Raw genomic sequence first — 16,811 nt, forward strand, 5'->3', positions numbered from 1 at the left:
ATTGGATTTCATCAAAAGTCTTTTTTCAGCATCTATTAATGGGGTAACACCCATTCAGTGAATAGGCCTCTTTAAGAAGTAATCAGGAAATGACCCCTTTAAAGAGCAAAAGAAAAAAACAAGTGAATGTCTAAGAGCCCATCGAAGGCACCCTCCCCTTAGAGTTTAATTTTTTAATTCTTTTCTCACCCCTCCCCCTTTGGATTACTGCTTCAGGGTCAGGAAGTTTGTTTTGCTTGTGATTATTGTTACTATATTAATATTAATAATATTGTTACTATATTAATATTAATAATAATTTATTACTTTTGTTATTAATATGAATTATTATGTTTGTAGTTCTCCTTATATTGAACAAAACTTTGCATTTCTGGTTTAAATCCAAACTGGTGACAGAATGTCATCTTTTAAAATAAAACTATTGTAGTCTATTTGGTAATATTTTATGGCAAATAATTGCATCAACCAGTTCATTAGGAATATTGGTCTATAAAATTATGGTTAATGTAAATATGAAAAAGATAGCGTTTCCATTTACCCAACAGAACATGAAAATAGCATTTTATATGAAACAATGAATTTCCATTTCACATATCTTGCTTTTTAAAAAGGCATATAAGTGCTTTAATTTTTTAAAATTCTAATCTTAAGCCCTCAAAGGGAACATAGCAGAACCTAAAAAGGGGGATTCCTTACGAAACCATGAATCTACATTTAACACTGCTTGCTTTTTTTAAAATATAGAAAAAAAAATCTGTGTGTTACTTTCAAAACTCTCCTTGTCTTCATTTCTTTCTGAACTCTGGGTCTTTTAAAAACATGTTGTAGCAGTCCCCTACAGTAGCATCACTATTACTAACTTCCCCTTAGGGGAGCTCAAATCGGCTCTAGAAAACAGATTGATTTTCAGCATGAGCATGTGTACCTCAGAAATCTGCAAATGCTACAAATTAAGGCTTGATTTATTATTTTATTGATTGTCTAGACTTAAGAAAGTGATGGAGAAAATGTTAATAATGCAAATTAAATTTAAAAGTGTATTGTGTGTACATTTCCCCCCTCAGAAATCTTGTTATTAAACATTTACCAGCATACCCTTCCTTCTCCCTTTCCCCATAGAACTAACCCCTCACACACACTGTTTCCCACCACTTCCCACCACCGCCATTAATCAAGAGTAAAAGGGAAAAAATCTTGTAAAAAATAAACATGATCAAGCAAAACAAATCCATCCAGTGGCCTTGTCCAAACATGCACATTTCTTTTGGCACTCTGTGGATATCACTGCACTGTCAGGAGATGGGTAATATGCCTATTACTATAGGTTCTTTGAAGACACGATTGGATATTTATTGATGAGAGTTCTTAAGTCTCTTAGTTTGTCTTTACAATGCTGTCACTGTATAAACTGATCTGGTTCTTCGTCACTTCCCTGTGCATCAGTTCATACCACCTATGGTTCTCTGAAATCATCTATTTCATAATTTCTTACAATGCAATAATATTCCATACATTCAAGTACAATGTGCTGTACTAATTGTCTATCTGTCTGTCTGTGTTTGTCCTACATTTCTGAAGAAGACCATGACATCAGAGAATGATGACATGCCTTGCACTTGACTTTGTTTTGAGTGAGGGAGGGCTGTGCAAGGTCACTAACCTCACTTTCCCCTCCTGAGCCATTTGGATCCAGTGACCAGATATTCATCAGGATGACTGGAGAAGGCCCAGGATGCAATGGGACACCTTGGCCTATGCAGGTACTCACTTAGAGTGAGGTAACACCCATTCAGTGAATAGGCCTCTTTAAGAAGTAATCAGGAAATGACCCCTTTAAAGAGCAAAAGAAAAAAACAAGTGAATGTCTAAGAGCCCATCAAAGGCACCCTCCCCTTAGAGTTTAATTCTTTAATTCTTTTCTCACCCCTCCCCCTTTGGATTACAGCTTCAGGGTCAGGAAGTTTGTTTTGCTTGTGATTATTGTTATTGTTATTGATTATTCTCTGACCAATATTATCACTCCTTTTTGCTCTTTTCCTCCTTCCCTTCCCTTGTTTCCCTGTGGAGTTCAATCTATTTCTATGCTAAAATGTTTTTTTTTGCTAAAATGTGTGTTCAGTCTTCTATTGTTTGTTTCAGATAAGGGTGAAGGGGGGGGCAGTGGGTGGGCAGGTAGGTGGTAGCTACATGGCTCAGTGGATAGAAGACCAGTCCTGGGGGCAGGTGGACCTGAGTTCAAATCCAGCCTTACTTGCTAGCTGTGTGACCCTGGGCAAGTCACATAAACCCCACTGCCTCAGAAAGCAAAACAAATGGGTCAAGTTCATTGGATGTTCACTTCCCCCACTCTTTCATCATGTTCATAAGTATTTGTTTCTTTTCATACATCCCAAGTTCTATTCTCTTCTTCTTCATTTTTCTTCTCCTTTCTTTTTCTTCTCTTCAGACTCTCAAAACAGAACCAACCCATCCTCAGATCCTCCATTTTGTTTTTCTTATTGAACTCCCTTACTCCCCTTTGAAGACATTAAGGTTCTGAAGAGATACTTGTTCCTTTTCCCCTTATTTAAATGTTAGCCCTACATCATCCCACAGTTCCTTCCAATTGCTCACAATGTATTTCCCTTTCTAGGTTCCTCTGGATTGTTTTGTTTCAATTTCAAAGACTCTACTCAGCTTTGGTGAGTATCGCTCCATTGGTTGTGCCTTGCTTGATTTTGATGATCAAAAGCTCATTAAGAAAGGACCTCTCTGTTCTGCAACTTTCACAGAATCTTATATGATTTTGATATATGTGTGGTAGAACCTTTGAAAAGAGTCTTTATGTATGTTTTTATATCATCAAACAGTAAACACAGGGGCAGGGTAATCTTGTGTTTTATTCAATGTCATCCCTTTGTGTACAGATAGGGTCTGCTGTAGAATATTGTCTTGGTAAACTTGCCTCTTCTCTTCATATGCCTTCATCAACCATGCTTTCAATGTGCATAAACTATTCTTTTAGAATAGATAGGAAAGAGACACATATCAGTACCCAGTGGTTGAGTCAGTTCTTTGGCAGTTATAATACAGCCCCCAATTTTTCCCACTTCTCTGATATCCTACCCACTTTTAGATACATTGAGAATTGATTGCCCGACACCCTCAGAATTGTGTCGCTGTCAGTACAGACCTCCTCTATGTCTACTTGGTTTATTTCAAGTGTCTGTCCCATCTTTGCTTCCTTCAATGCTATTTACACTTCCACATGCAGCACATGTGGAACTGTGATATTAAAAGTCCAAATGTGGTGGCTCCACTGTCCTTGATGATGAAAAGAGTTTGTTATAAAAACTGTTACAGATCTTTTCCATTTTCTATCTATTTGTTGTCATCTTTCAATTTTCATCCTTAAATGCCTTTGGGAAAATTTTATTTAGTTGGGTCTCTCACCAAGTGATCTTTAAATATGTTTTTCCCTGTGCGGCTTTTTTTGGTATTTTATAAGGTGATATTGCTTATAATCTTCTACTACTTCTACTATAAAATGTTGCAAAAAAATTTCTATTCTAAACTGCTACTGCCCTTTTCGATCTTTGCTTTAACAAGTCGGTGGTCTGCCTGTACACAGAAAACTAGTTCAGGAATGACTCAGTAGCAAGTAATTTCCTATCTGTTAAAATCTAATCGATTTCATTTTTTGTTTTGTTATTTGGTGCTCACCATGTCCACCTCCTCCTGACTTTCTTCTCTCTCTCTCTCTCTCTCTCTCTCTCTCTCTCTCTCTCTCTCTCTCTCTCTCTCTCTCTCTCTCTCTCTCTCCCTTTCTCCACCTTTAAGGGAGTATTTTTGTTCAGAATCTCATGTTTTAGAACCTCCTATCTCTTTAAAAATTCATTGTCACTTTCCAGTGAATGACTCCTCCTTCATCTCAAAGAATCATCTACTGGAACAAAGAACCACATAACTAAACACATTTGCTGTCTGTCTGACTAGATTTGCCTCATTCTGCACCTATATTTGGCCAGTTCTCGAATGAGAGATGGGAGGAATTCTGTATTGACAATCCTCTGAAATGTAAGTTTTTCAATCCAACTCTTTTCTCAAAGAAGGTATTCATGAGATATAGCCATGAGGTTTCTGTGTAGTCTAAACATTTTTGGTCTTTGTTTTGAGATGAGGTTCAATAGATAATAAGTGGCAATGAAAGAATGGGAACTCACAGGATCATAGGATCGTAGATTTAATGAAGTAAGGGAACTTAGAAACCATTGAATCCAACCTCCTCATTTTACAGAGGAGGAAATTGATGCTGAGATAAGTTAAGTGACTTGACCAGGATCGCACAGCTAAGTGTCTGAGACAGGTTTTGAATTCACATTTTCCTTCTCTAAGCTCAGTGTCCAGAGAATTCCTGTGAACATTTTCCTGAGTCTCTAATTATTGCTATTCCTCCCCCAACCCCCCGCTTAAGAGTATTTTATTTTTTTCCAATTACATGTAAAGATCATTTTCAACATTCACTTTTATAAGATTTTGAGTTCCAATTGTTTTTCTCCCTCCTCAAGTCAGCAAGCAATCTGATATAGGTTATACATATACACTCATATTGAATATATTTCCACATCATGTGTGTTCATCCTTCATTGCCAAAGAAGACCATGCCATCAGAGAAATAATGAGATGACTTGCACTTGACATTGTTTTGAGTGAGGGAGGGCTGTGCAGGTCACCAGCCTCACTTCTCCTCCAGAGTCATCTGAATCTAGTGAGCAGATATTCATCAGGATGACTGGAGATGACCCAGGATGAGGCAATTGGGGTTAAGTGACTTGCCCAAGGTCACAGAGCTAGTGAGTGTCAAGTGTCTGAGGTGAGATTTGAACTTAGGTCCTCCTGACTCTTGCACTGATGCTCTATCCACTGCACCACCACCTAGCTGCCCCCACTCTTCTTTCCACATTAGTCCTGTTGTGAAAGACGAATCAGAACAAAAGGGGAAGATGACTAGAAAGAAAAATCAAAAAACAAATGAAAATTGTCTGCTTCAATCTGCATTCAGACCTCATAGTTCTTTCACTGCATGTGGATAGGATTTTCCATCATGAGTCTTTTGGAATTGTCTAAGATCATTAAAGAACCAAGTCTACCAAAGTTCCTCATTGCCCAATGTTGCTGTCTATTGCTGTGTCTTTGACAACATTTTAAAAATAGTGATCATCTGTAATATTTTCCATTCTTTTGGAATAATTTCTTTTTTGAGATATCCCCCAAATGGATTCCAAGGTGCCTTTCAAGTTGTCACCTTGAGTGCAGATTTCTTCTTTAGGAAAAAAGGAAGAAAAACCCCAGCATGTTGAGTGGAACTCCTTGAGGCAAACTTAGGGGAGGCCATGGCCAAGAAAGAGTCATAAAGAATAGGCAGAGATCAGAATCATTGGAGGGACCATCCTGATTGAGGAGATCATAGAACCATGGGAGTCATTGAAGATTTCATTAAATCTGAGTGTTCTTCATTTTCTCATGTGTTATTTCTGCTTCCTCATATGTTAAGTAAGGTATTGAGGTGGTAGAGTCCAAATGTGCTGGTTCTGGTATTGTTGATGATGAGACGAGATCATTATAGACTTGCTGGCAAATCTGTTCTATTTTTCACTGACATATTGTCATCCTTTTCAGTTCATCTACAAATGTTCTTGAGGAGTAGTTAAAGAACCTCACCCAATTACAATGAATAGTTTCACTAATAGCAGAACATAAAATAAATTGACAAAAATCACCAAGGAACCTCAGGAGGGAGACAAAGAAAGAGAAATTCCATTCAAAATAACTATAAAATGGACAAACTATCTGAGAATTAACCAACTAAAGCACATTCAGAATTTAAATAGCCATGACTCCAAAATATTCTTTACAGAAATAAAAGATTTAAATAATTAGAGGGATATCCTTGGCTCATAGCTCAGTCATGCTATTATGATAAAAATGGTGATCTGAGTATAAATTGACTTAGAGATTTAGTGCTACACCAATACTAAGGTATAATTTTATAGAATATACAACATAATAACAAAATTCACTGAGAGGGATAAAGCTCAAGTGGGATAAGGAAAAGCTGTAGGAATGATGGGTTTCATAGATGAACACATCTGAAAATGTATCCAAATACAATAATTGTCAAATGTATTTGGTACTAGAAAAAAGAATGAAAAGTAGTTCAGTGAAATGGACTAGATAATGAACACAGTGAATACAGTAGCTTTATGTCTGATAAACTCAAGAAAACAAACTGAATGGGGAATGTCTGGAGTCGACAAGATGAGTTGAGAAAATTGGAATATAATTTGGCAGAAAAGACATTAAGGCCAGTGTAAGGGTGTGGGTTGATTGATTTATTCAATCAAGTCACCCCCTACCCCACTTCAAGGAAATGATAAGATGCTCAGTACATAAGTCTCAATCCTAAACTAAGTGTGAAAAGTCCTTGGAACTCTATGACACTGAACAGGAATCGTGTTTGGATAGACTGAGGAAACTTGCTTACCCCCCAGGGCTTACCATTATCAAGCTAGTCTAGAAATAGAGTCATTCAAGATGTTGGAACAAAATGGGGCCTTCTTAGCCAAACCCTCTGAGGAGAAATTCTTGGAGTAAGGAAGGAAAGGCCTCAGCTTTAGACTTGGCCTAGGACTCCATTTTCACTCCCTTTGGCTAGAGGAGGAGCTTCTACATTTGAAGGGTCCAAAAGTTGTTAGACTTCCCATTTTCCCCTTAGTGGTGCCCCTGGATTAGCTGGCAGCAGTGTCTGTTTTAGAAGCCAAGGGCAGTCTGAATATACATTCATGGCTATACAAAGAGTCTAGTAAAGAAACTATACCATGCCTAAGGGGAACCTCTTGAGCATTCCATAAATCAGAGAAAAGTATTTCCAGAAACCAGAATTTGTGAGTTATACCATTTGCCGCATATACCCTCTAAACTTCAATCCACTTTTCCCTGGAATCTGTATGTATTTATGGGAGAGTATGTAACACACTTTTGGGGGGATGTTTTTTTTTTTTTAACAATTGTTCTTACTGTATCACCATAGTAAATATCCCTTTTTAAAAGGCACTTAAAGTTGGCTTACTAAATTGATTCACAACTGATAAGCTTAGGTGAAAGCTTAGGTGGTTGGGGCTGCTTGAGCCAGTGGTATTAGAATCCTCAGGGGTATCCCTAGAACCCTGGAGAGAAGATGTAGCCTTGGGATAATGGTAAATATATATATATATACATGTATGTATGTATAAATTTATTTATATTTATAAATACATATAAATATATATTTAAAATTTATATTTATAAATATATAAATGAATATACATAAATTTATATATGTAAATTTATATAAATATAAAAATAATGGTAAATGGTTAGTATCTCTAGGGAAAAAAAGTATGCATGGCACACTTTTAAGCTTAATCTGTATTAATATTTCCTTCATACTTTTAAAGTATAGACAATTAACAGAACAATCAAATCTTGATTTGTAGTATTAATTGATTTCTGAGGTGTAGATGCTCATACTGAAAACTGTGATTATTGTGGGAGAAATCACCTGGGGAGGTAGGGAGAAAGAATGAAAGGAGATCACAACTATGATTAGGGGGAAATTTGTATAATCATACAGGGAAGAAAGACCACAAAGGATAAAATAGACATTTTTTAATTATGTAAAATTGAAAAGCCCTTGTGCAAACAAAATTAATGTAGATAAAATAAGAAGAGAAGCTTTCAAGTGAGAAAAAAAAGTTTTGTGTCAAATACATCCAGTAAAAGTCTGGTACTTAAATAATCAAATGAGTCTGTGATCTGATTGATCTGGAAGTTCCCACCAATGATCCAGCCATGCCAAGCAACTAGAAGACACAGTAGATAGAGCACTAGGCCCAAAGATAGGAAGATCTTCACCTCTATGTGTTCATACCTCATGCTGAAAGCCTTCCTCAATTTTTCCTGACATTGTTAGGGAGTTGAGCACACTGGCTGTCTGCCTATCATCCCTCACCCTTGCCACAGGACTCAGGACTCAGCCACAGGACTTCTCTTTGATGACATCATTTACCCTCGTTATTCTTTAGAATTCCTTGTTGGTTATTTGTTGCAGCCTACTCACACCTATCATTGTCCTCTGTGTGATACTCATCTTTAGTTCTTCAGAAGCAGTCTCATTCTCCCCGTGATAAAACAACACCAGTAGAATGTTAGAATTTCAAAGATTGTTCTTTATTTTTGGAAATTTGAGGTCAATAAAAGAGTTTGCAATTTCCTGAAAACAATCCAGGTCCCTCTGCTCCTCCTGTTCCACTCCGGGCCCAGCTCACTGTCTATTGGTATTATCTGGGGGGAGGGTGTTCTGGGTTATCCATCTAATTACATGTTATAAGTTTGGCAAAATATATTCTTCTTCCATTTGATCTTTCCTGTATGAGTGGTCAGGCAAAATTCTTTTGAGGGACTCAGGAGCAACAAGAAGTTTGTCGCTATCTCTGAGCTGCTGCAGAGACATTAATCATGTGTCATGCAAGCTCCAATCATCATTTACTGTTCTCCAAAAAGGAGCAACAGGTAAGGTGTACCATACTGGTGAGTGCTGTATGTTTTCAGAACTTGATGAAATCAGCATAGTTTTTTTTATAAAAATCAGTATCCAGAGTACCTCCCGATCAATGGGGAATTCTTCTTCAGCTTAGACTTGGCATTGCATCTCCTCCATTACAGTGCTGAACACCTTTGGCTAGCGTATATTGACCCATTACATGCCTCGCCTGATGTTTATAATCAGAGACCTATTGAGTAGGATTGTTTCTGTTTATTTTTCAAAAAATCTTAAATGATTTCAATGTATGGAAATTTCACCTTGTAAAAGAGACTATAAGGGAACATTTTGTTCTATCAAGTCAAAGGATTTTTTCATAATCAATAAATAATAAACACATTGGGATCTTATATTCTCTATGTCTTTCAGTTACATATAAGATGGCAAAGATGTGGTCCACTGTTGACTATCACTTATATAAGTAAGCCTTTTTGTTCCTGACTGATAGCTCTAATTCATGTATAGCTGATCCTCATAAAGACTGTGTGTAGTTGGGAGGAAAGGACACAGGATAGCAGTGATTTCTTTCTCACCCTTTCTCCTCCAATATTAATAAAATCCAAGATTTTTTCCCACATTTTTGCTAGTTTCCATTCCTGCAGGTATCTAGTCTTACTTGGCATCTAAGTAGTATAGTAGATGGAACCGAGGAATTTAAATGCATTCAAATTCTGTCTGAGACACTTACTAGTTTTGAGTCCTTGGCTAATTTGCCTAACTGACTTCAACACAAGTTTCTTCATCTGTAAGAGTATTGTTATAGATCAACACTCACACAATTGTTTCATCTCAAGTACCAGTCTCTACCTAGACTTAATTCAATCTACCTGCTTTTCTTTGTCTTTCTTCTCTTTATTGCCATTTTGACCTCCCGTATATAACTTCCAGGGTCCAAGGATGGTGGTTCCATTGTCTTTAATGGATAAAACAGGTTGCTATAATAATTTTTATAATTTTTTTTTCAATTTTCTTTTTTCTGTTACCATCCTTAAATGTCTTTGGGATGATTTTGTTTAGTTAGATATCCTGCCAAGCAGTCTTTAAACTGGTTTTATCCTCCATTGATTCCCTCTGCTTTGTGAGATGCTACCGCTCATAATCATTCATCATAGTTCTTAGTAAGTTTTATAAACAATTTCATATTCTAACTTGCTGTTGCTGTTGGCAGCCATCTCTCTCTGGCAAGTAAGTCAGATGTTTGTTGGCAAATACACATTCTGGGATTCTTTTTTTTTTGTTAAGGCCATTGCCTTGCATTGGTTAAACTACTCAAGATGATCATAATTGGCATTGATGTCATTTATATTGTCCATTCCTCCTCATTTGATTTTTAATTATTTGTTTAAATAGCTCAGGAATGAGTTGTTCAATTTTCTGCCATCTCTTTTCCTCATCATTCTTCTTTCCTTTTTACTCATTTTGATTTTAGCTCAGACAAGTCGATGGTCTGACTATATGCAGACCACGGACACAGGGCTAACTTCTCCCAATAGCTAAGTTGACAAAGGATATCAAGGTTCATAGGAAGAAATGTAGATCATTAACAACTACATCAAATGTTTCAATTCTCTAATAATAAGAGAATTGCAAGCTAAAACAACTTTGTGGCTTCACCTCAGTCCCATTCAACTGTCCAAGGTGATAAAAGATAAATAGTCAACGTGGAAGGGGGTGTGGAAGACAAATATTCTGCAACATTATTTCAAATTATATGAGAAAAGGGACTGAACTCTAAGAACCCCCCTTTCCCAGGGATTCAACTACTGGTCATATGACCCAAGGAGATGAAAGGAAGAAAGAAATGCCCCTGATATAACAAAATACTTGCAGCAGCTGATACTTATTTTTCATGGTAGTGCAAAGGATATTTTTTTTTAATTATGTGCCCATCAATTGGAAAGTGGCGGAACAAATTTTCCTTTATGGATGTAATGAAATACTATTATACTGGCAGAAGCAACAAATAGAGTATTTCAGAGAACTACAACAAATTTTGTATAAACTGATACAGAGAGAAGAAAGCAGAACCAGGTGAATAATAATAAAAAGGATACAATAATGAAAAGGAAAACCACAGCGAATTGAGATTAAATGTAGTAATCCATCTAGGTTCCAGAAGACCAATGGCAAAACCCACTTGCCTTTTCTCCCTAGAAAGGTAATGGGTCCTAGGAGAAGAATGCTACTTACTTAGTCCCTGAATGTTGCTTAGGACTAATTGTTTTGGGTTGTATTTTGGGAATGTAGGAAGGGTACCGCCTCCACCACCCCCAGGAGTTCAGAGCACTTGCCTGGCTTAAGGAAAGAAAAATGCAAACAGCTGTACAAGGAAAAGCCTTGGCATGACTGAGTCTGCAAAACAACAGAGTTAAGGGAGTTAACTATTTCAGGGACCGACAAACCCAGTCGACCCTCAGATTAGTGCTTAACAACTTGACTAGCAATTAGGGAATAAAAAGAAATTCTGAGATGAGTCACCTTTCCTCCCTGCTCCTGTTCTCCTTCTCCTTCTTTTCTTCCTTTTCCCCTTCCCACATCTCGTATTGTCTGGGGGAGGTGGGAAAGGAACAGAGAAAATTGGCAAGGATTGGCCTGGATTTAAGGGCTGTGGCACAGAAACAGTTAAATGGTTTCATTTTTTCCTTTTTAAAATGATTACCATGATACTTTTTTTTAGGTCTGTGCCAGTCAATAAGAAGGGAAAATAACCTTCAATGAAGTTGGAGCCAGGGAAAGGAGGAAAAGCAAGCTCTTCAGTATAATGGGTGGGGAGGGACATGCAGAATGGCCACTGAGGGTCAAGTCCTTCGAGCTCAGGCAATATGCTCTGTCTGCTGCCAATCTACATGCCTAATGAGGGGTCCTTTCCCTCCTTGCTTCAGAACATAAGCAGATATCCTCTAACATTTTTCTTGTTGGCTTGCTGCCTGGCGATCAAAAGCTTTCTAATTGGTCGCTGAGCCCAAACTGAGTATTCATAAAAAGGTTTGAACAGATGAACTCTCTTTCTCTTCCCTGGTAGCAATTGAAGGAGGAACTGCTGGAAGCCTCTGGGTGGAAGGAGAGATAGCCTTTCACCTTCTGCAGATGGTCTCATCTCCCCCACCATGTGGACATGAACACATGGCCTCACTGTTGCTTCTCTCTTTTGTGTTTCATTCTTTATTGATCTTAGGCCCAGAAGTCAACTTTGTGGGGTGAATGTTTTGTGGCAGAGATTTGAACCCACTCTCTCTAGAGGCTAGAGTGGTAGAGGAGTGTACACTCTTAGTTTGTCCTTCATTTCTTGTTATACCTTCCCAGTAAATATCCCTTTGTAAAAGCTAATTGATGTTGATTGATTGAAAGATATTAACTGGTGATTGATGTGGGTAGGAGGTGGGGGAGAGGAAACATACTAGCTGGAGACTCAAAAGTGATCATATTAGAAAAGAACCCCAGCTTTCAAGGTTACCCCTAAAAATTCTGAAGGAAACTGTATCTGTCAAACTCTTGGTGCCAATCTGAGTGGGGTTAGTAGAATAGCCTCAGAGTGTGTGTTACATCAGTAAACAAATTGAAACTAGCTGATTAGGGTTCAAGTCTGATTTGAGCAGACTAATTTTTCCCTCTGACCTGGAAAGAAGGGGAAGAGAAGATTCCTTGCTTCCAAGACTTGTTGCATTGAAGGGAGGACTAAATTTGTGCCTGGAAAAGAAACTCCTGGTGCTTAAGAATTATAGACTCAGGCAAGACTTTTTAAATGATAAATTTGAAATTTTTCTGAATTTTTTTAATGGGAATGTGGCACACTGTATGTAATAGTTGGACTTGTTCAATGCACTGTTTAGTTCTGTTTTTCTTCACCCTTATCCCCTACCTCATTTTTCATCTTGATGTAAGAGAGGACTTTCTGGGAAAGGGAGGAGAGGGATATTGGGAAATGTCTGTCACATAAATGCAAAAGATATCAAATCAATACAAATTTATTTTTAAAAGGTATGATGTGAGGGAGTGTAGTACAGTAGAAAGAGTATTAGATTTGGAGGCAGAGAGTTTGAATTCCAGTCTTGTCACTGCCACTTACTAGTTGTGTGACCTTTGGTAAGTCACTGAACCACTCTGTTCCTCATCTGTAAAGTGAGCAGGTTAGATTGAATATCCCCTTCAAGTCTCTTTGACATTTAACTGCATAGTCCTAATAGATAAATAAGAAATTGTTATATTCTGGACTTCATGTTTTACTATACAGTATATTTTTCTATATGTACTTACCCACCTTGGGTTGTTAAGTTGGTAAGTGAAATATTAAAGAATTTGGACCCTGGTATCCAGAATGGATTCTTCTTTTCTCTCTTTCCACTTTTGCTGCTCTGATTTGTTGCTCCATTTGATCTTAGAGCTTACACAGACTTGGAATGCATAAGATTACTTTTATTCATTTTTATTTGTAACATTCATTTTTTTGAAAATTTTGAATTCCAGCTTCTCTCCCTTCCTCTCACCTCTCTCCCACAAATTGTCAAGCAATATGATATCAATTATACATGTGGAAGTCATGTGAAACCTATTTCCATATTAGCCATGTTGCAAAAAAAAATAAAAGCAAGAAATTTAAAGAAAATGAAAAAAAGCATGTTTAAATCTGCACTTAGAGTTTATGAATTCTCTCTCCTGGTATGGATAGCATTTTTCATCATAGGTCCTTTGGAACTGTATTGGATCATTGTCTTGATCAGAGTAGTTAAATCTTTTACAGTTGAACATTGTTAACACTATTGCTGTTACTGTGTTACAATGTTCTCTTGGTTCTGCTCATGACCCTTTGCATCAGTTAATATAAGTCTTCCCAGGATTCTCTGAAACCATCCTGCTCATCATTTCTTTTAGCACAATAGTATTCCGTCACAGTGATATACCACAACTTGTTCAGCCATTTCCCAATTGATGGACATCCCCTCAATTTCCAATTTTTTGTCACCACAAAAGGAGCTACTATAAACATTTTTTGTACTTATAGGATCCTTTCCCCTTTCTTTGATCTCTTTGAGATATAGACCTAGTAGTGATATTGCTGGGTCAAAGGATATACACAGTTTTATAGTTCCAAATTGTTTGCCAGAATAGTTGAGCCAGTTTACAACTTCACCAACAGTGCATTAGTGTCCCAATGTGTCCACATCCCCACCAACATTTGTCATTTTCCTTTTCTGTCATGTGAATCAATCTGATAGGCATGAGGTGATACCTAAGTTGTTTTAATTTGCATTTCTCTAATCAATAGTGATTTAGAGCATTTTTCCTTTGACTATTGACAGCTTTGATTTCTTCTTCTGAAAACTACCTGTTTATATCTTTTGACCGTTTGAAAATTGGGGAATAACTCTAATGGTTACATTTTAATTTTTAAATCAGAAAGTAAGTAGTGTAAAGATGCAACTTAGACTCCATATACCATTTGTGTAAAGGAAAATTTAAATAAAAAGGACAATCCTAATATTGGAAAATAGAGTTCTTGTAGTGACTAGGAAAATTTAGAGCCTTGGTCTGAAGCTTTTTTTTCAGTCTGAGCTCATGGAAAGTGTTAAATAGAAGAGTCAAAACTGAGAAAAATCAAACCACAGGAATTTTCAGTCTATAAGATAACAGCTTTGTCTATGAAAACCTGACAACAGGGAAGCTTCTCCCAGGTGCTTGACAACTTAACCTTGAAATCTTGTCGTATCTAGTGAGTGAGGAAATGGAATGCCTACAAAACGAAAATATAAATTAATGAGGCAATAGTGTAATGGAAAGGATTGCCAGACTTGGACCTGAGAGAATCAGTAATTCAAGCCCTGACTCCTATATCTGTTCAGCCCTCCCTCACTCAAAACAAAGTGAAGCACGATTCATGTCACCATTTCTCTGATGTCATGGTTGTCTTCAAAAACAAAGGATGAACACAGCAACAAAATACCTATTAGCAATGGTACCACAGTCAGATTATTTGGTCTCTATAGCACGGATCAGCAAACCACAGCCTATTGGTCAAATCTGGGTGGGAGGAGGGAAAGAAGTCAGAATTCAAATTTTCAAAAAAATAAATATTAAAAATAAAAATTAATTAATTAAAAATTTAAAAACCTTATGCATTCCAACTCTGTGTAAGCTCTAAGATTTAACACAGCCCATAAGTCAAGAATGGCCTTTACAGTTTAAAATGCACTTTACTTAAAATTGTTTAAATCTGCTTTATTGTAAAATGTAAAAAAACCCTTCTTTGCTCAGGGACTGAACAAAACAGGTAGTAGGTGGTAGACAGAAAGATAAATAGAGATAGATACAGATATAGTTTGATATATATGTATATAGATAGATATGGGATATGTAAAAATATATGATATATGATAAATATATAAGTACATATTTATGTACACAAATGTATGGATATGGGATATGTATATACATCCATATATCTCTGTCTATCTAGGCTATCTTTTATCCTTGAGCTGTGGTTTCCTCATTTGTAGCTTGTAGTAGGATTGAGTGTGATGAGATATGTGAAGTGCCTTCAATGAAATCCATAAGCATTTTTATAAATGTTTACTCTGTACCAGGCCTGTGTGGGGATAAATATAAGTATTAGTAATGAAACAATCTCTGCTCACAAGGAGCTGATATTCTGTACATATATTGGTATTGGAATTGATACCAGAGAGATACCAATTCTTATGATCTTATTCTTTTTCTGAATCCTTTAGCTAAAGAACTTTTTGTTCTGCAATGGCATGATGCATTCCTATCCCTGCCCACCCCTGCCATTCTAGACCACTAGCCCATTGGGTAGGCTTCTAATATTTGTTAAGTGTCATTTCACTGGGAAAGAGGAAGGGAACACTCATTTACTTAGTGCTTACTATATACTAGGCACTGGGCTAAGTGTTTTGCAAATATTATCTTATTTGCTTCATTTCACTGAGGCACATTTGGAAATATCCTTGTATCCTTGTATTAGACAAGAGACCTTGAGAAGTCAGGAAGCACATCAGGCCAATCACTCTACAACTGATCACAAACTGGTTAGCACTTGGACCCTTTTGAAACTTGCCTTTTTGTTGTTTTCAATTTTTTCCTACTGACATTTGGTTTGGGGTTGTTGTTGTCGTGTTTGTCCTTCATTCTTGAAGAGGACTATGACATCAAGATGATGACATGACTTGCAGTTGACTTTGATTTGAGTGAGGGAGGTCTGTGCAAGGTCACCAACCTCACTTTCTTCTGCTGAGCCACCTGGGTCCAGTGGCCTGATATTCATCAGGACGACTGGAGATGGGCCAGGATGCATTGGGAGACTCTGGCCCTTTCAGGTTAAGGTCTTAATAGCATTCTCACTTTGAGTGAGATACACCCATTCAATGAATAGGCTTCTTTAAGTAGTTGGTCAAGGAATGGCCCCTTTAATAAAAAAAAAAAAACAAACTGGGAGAAGACCCTCAGGGTTCCTGGGTAAAAGAGAAACAATTACTATTTAGTATTTAAATCCACTCTGTGCTTGGTGGGTGAGGACTTGTTGTCCAGTCTAAGAGCTCTAGAGTGAATTGGGTTTGAGGCTTGATTTTTGAGCAAGAAGTGTAGCCAGTAAACCCAGAGGGAAAAAGGTGACTTTTGGGAGTAGAGCGGTGGAGGAGGAGGAGAAGGAGGAGGAGTGCTGCTACTCACTCACAGGTTGTGTTCGTCCTTCCTTCTCGAAGAGGTCCATGATATCAAGATGATGACATGACTTGCAGTTGACTTTGATTAAGTAGCAGCTTTCCTCCTCCTCCTCCTCCTCCTCCTTCTCTTCCTCCTTGTGTTCCACCCCCAAAAGCTGGTTTGTGGAGTGCCATGATGAATGTGTATATTTCATATTATTGAGAAGTGGGGCTGGAATATTAGAACGAGAAGGGAGGAGCTAGAGGCTTTGGAGAGACACTCTATCAGCATGTATTAAGTGCCTACAACGTGCCAGTTACTGGGGATAAAAGACAAAAAAAAGAAAAGAAAGGGAAGAGAGGGAAATAATCCCTGATCTCAGGAAGTTTACATTATTTTATCTGGAAAGACAATTTGTAACAGGGTGTGCTGGTAACTGCAATGGTGTAGATGGGTAAAGGACCAGTCCTGAGGAGGGCCCGCTTAACTGTGTTTGAGCAGTGAATCAAATTGACCTGGCAGTCAAAACACTTCGTCT

At 37.5% G+C, this 16,811-nt stretch overlaps 1 non-coding gene across 1 annotated transcript; it reads right to left on the reverse strand.

The window, feature by feature from the left end:
• Positions 1-8,479: 8,479 nt before the first annotated feature.
• LOC140516497 (U8 small nucleolar RNA) lies at positions 8,480-8,611 on the reverse strand. The gene has a single exon (XR_011971385.1). It is a non-coding gene; the product is annotated as a U8 small nucleolar RNA (small nucleolar RNA).
• Positions 8,612-16,811: the final 8,200 nt, after the last annotated feature.

Source organism: Notamacropus eugenii, chromosome X (genome assembly GCF_028372415.1).
Source record: "Notamacropus eugenii isolate mMacEug1 chromosome X, mMacEug1.pri_v2, whole genome shotgun sequence".
Lineage (NCBI taxonomy): Eukaryota > Metazoa > Chordata > Mammalia > Diprotodontia > Macropodidae > Notamacropus > Notamacropus eugenii.